General features: G+C 57.1%; 1 pseudogene; it reads left to right on the top strand.

The window, feature by feature from the left end:
• The window catches only part of LOC126320123 (large subunit ribosomal RNA), a 5,510-nt pseudogene that overhangs the window by 890 nt on the left and 2,120 nt on the right, over positions 1-2,500 (top strand).

Raw genomic sequence — 2,500 nt, 5'->3', positions numbered from 1 at the left:
GCGGCGCTTCAGCTTTGGACAATTTCACGACCCGTCTTGAAACACGGACCAAGGAGTCTAACATGTGCGCGAGTCATTGGGCTGTACGAAACCTAAAGGCGTAATGAAAGTGAAGGTCTCGCCTTGCGCGGGCCGAGGGAGGATGGGGCTTCCCCGCCCTTCACGGGGCGGCGGCCTCCGCACTCCCGGGGCGTCTCGTCCTCATTGCGAGGTGAGGCGCACCTAGAGCGTACACGTTGGGACCCGAAAGATGGTGAACTATGCCTGGCCAGGACGAAGTCAGGGGAAACCCTGATGGAGGTCCGTAGCGATTCTGACGTGCAAATCGATCGTCGGAGCTGGGTATAGGGGCGAAAGACTAATCGAACCATCTAGTAGCTGGTTCCCTCCGAAGTTTCCCTCAGGATAGCTGGTGCTCGTACGAGTCTCATCCGGTAAAGCGAATGATTAGAGGCCTTGGGGCCGAAACGACCTCAACCTATTCTCAAACTTTAAATGGGTGAGATCTCCGGCTTGCTTGATATGCTGAAGCCGCGAGCAAACGACTCGGATCGGAGTGCCAAGTGGGCCACTTTTGGTAAGCAGAACTGGCGCTGTGGGATGAACCAAACGCCGAGTTAAGGCGCCCGAATCGACGCTCATGGGAAACCATGAAAGGCGTTGGTTGCTTAAGACAGCAGGACGGTGGCCATGGAAGTCGGAATCCGCTAAGGAGTGTGTAACAACTCACCTGCCGAAGCAACTAGCCCTGAAAATGGATGGCGCTGAAGCGTCGTGCCTATACTCGGCCGTCAGTCTGGCAGTCATGGCCGGTCCTCGCGGCCGGCCGCGAAGCCCTGACGAGTAGGAGGGTCGCGGCGGTGGGCGCAGAAGGGTCTGGGCGTGAGCCTGCCTGGAGCCGCCGTCGGTGCAGATCTTGGTGGTAGTAGCAAATACTCCAGCGAGGCCCTGGAGGGCTGACGCGGAGAAGGGTTTCGTGTGAACAGCCGTTGCACACGAGTCAGTCGATCCTAAGCCCTAGGAGAAATCCGATGTTGATGGGGGCCGTCATAGCATGATGCACTTTGTGCTGGCCCCCGTTGGGCGAAAGGGAATCCGGTTCCTATTCCGGAACCCGGCAGCGGAACCGATATAAGTCGGGCCCCTCTTTTAGAGATGCTCGTCGGGGTAACCCAAAAGGACCCGGAGACGCCGTCGGGAGATCGGGGAAGAGTTTTCTTTTCTGCATGAGCGTTCGAGTTCCCTGGAATCCTCTAGCAGGGAGATAGGGTTTGGAACGCGAAGAGCACCGCAGTTGCGGCGGTGTCCCGATCTTCCCCTCGGACCTTGAAAATCCGGGAGAGGGCCACGTGGAGGTGTCGCGCCGGTTCGTACCCATATCCGCAGCAGGTCTCCAAGGTGAAGAGCCTCTAGTCGATAGAATAATGTAGGTAAGGGAAGTCGGCAAATTGGATCCGTAACTTCGGGATAAGGATTGGCTCTGAGGATCGGGGCGTGTCGGGCTTGGTCGGGAAGTGGGTCAGCGCTAACGTGCCGGGCCTGGGCGAGGTGAGTGCCGTAGGGGTGCCGGTAAGTGCGGGCGTTTAGCGCGGGCGTGGTCTGCTCTCGCCGTTGGTTGGCCTCGTGCTGGCCGGCGGTGCAGGATGCGCGCGCCTGCGCGGCGTTCGCGCCCCGGTGCTTCAACCTGCGTGCAGGATCCGAGCTCGGTCCCGTGCCTTGGCCTCCCACGGATCTTCCTTGCTGCGAGGCCGCGTCCGCCTTAGCGTGCTCCTCCGGGGGCGCGCGGGTGCGCGGATTCTCTTCGGCCGCCATTCAACGATCAACTCAGAACTGGCACGGACTGGGGGAATCCGACTGTCTAATTAAAACAAAGCATTGCGATGGCCCTAGCGGGTGTTGACGCAATGTGATTTCTGCCCAGTGCTCTGAATGTCAACGTGAAGAAATTCAAGCAAGCGCGGGTAAACGGCGGGAGTAACTATGACTCTCTTAAGGTAGCCAAATGCCTCGTCATCTAATTAGTGACGCGCATGAATGGATTAACGAGATTCCCGCTGTCCCTATCTACTTTGGCTCCAATTGTTGGTTACGGAGCAAGTGTGTGGGCCCACAGGTTGGCTCTGGTGAGGCCAGCTATGGCGGTAAGGCGAGTCCAGAGGAATGTACTTCTGAGATGTATTGGTGCATTTGGCACCAGTCCAACAGATGCTTTGTTGGTGATTATGGGTTTGTGCCCTTTAGATTTGATAATACGCCAGCAAGCTGCCATTTACTGGCTGCGGAAAGGAGATCCAGAACGAGTCCGTGACATTATGGGTGCGCATTTTGCAAGCATTAAGGCGATCAAAGAACAGTTATTGAATCTATGGCAAGAGGAGTGGGATCACTCCACGACTGGACGGCGGGTGCATGGCTTTTTTCCATGTGTAAGGGCACGGCTTAAGAATAAGATTATGGTGCCATCTCCAGGAGTCATTCACTTCTTGACTGGCCATGGACC

Source organism: Schistocerca gregaria, unplaced genomic scaffold, assembly GCF_023897955.1.
Source record: "Schistocerca gregaria isolate iqSchGreg1 unplaced genomic scaffold, iqSchGreg1.2 ptg000703l, whole genome shotgun sequence".
In the NCBI taxonomy this organism is placed as follows: domain Eukaryota; kingdom Metazoa; phylum Arthropoda; class Insecta; order Orthoptera; family Acrididae; genus Schistocerca; species Schistocerca gregaria.
Note: the sequence above shows the minus strand (reverse complement) of the source record. Positions and strands in the feature narration are given on the sequence as shown.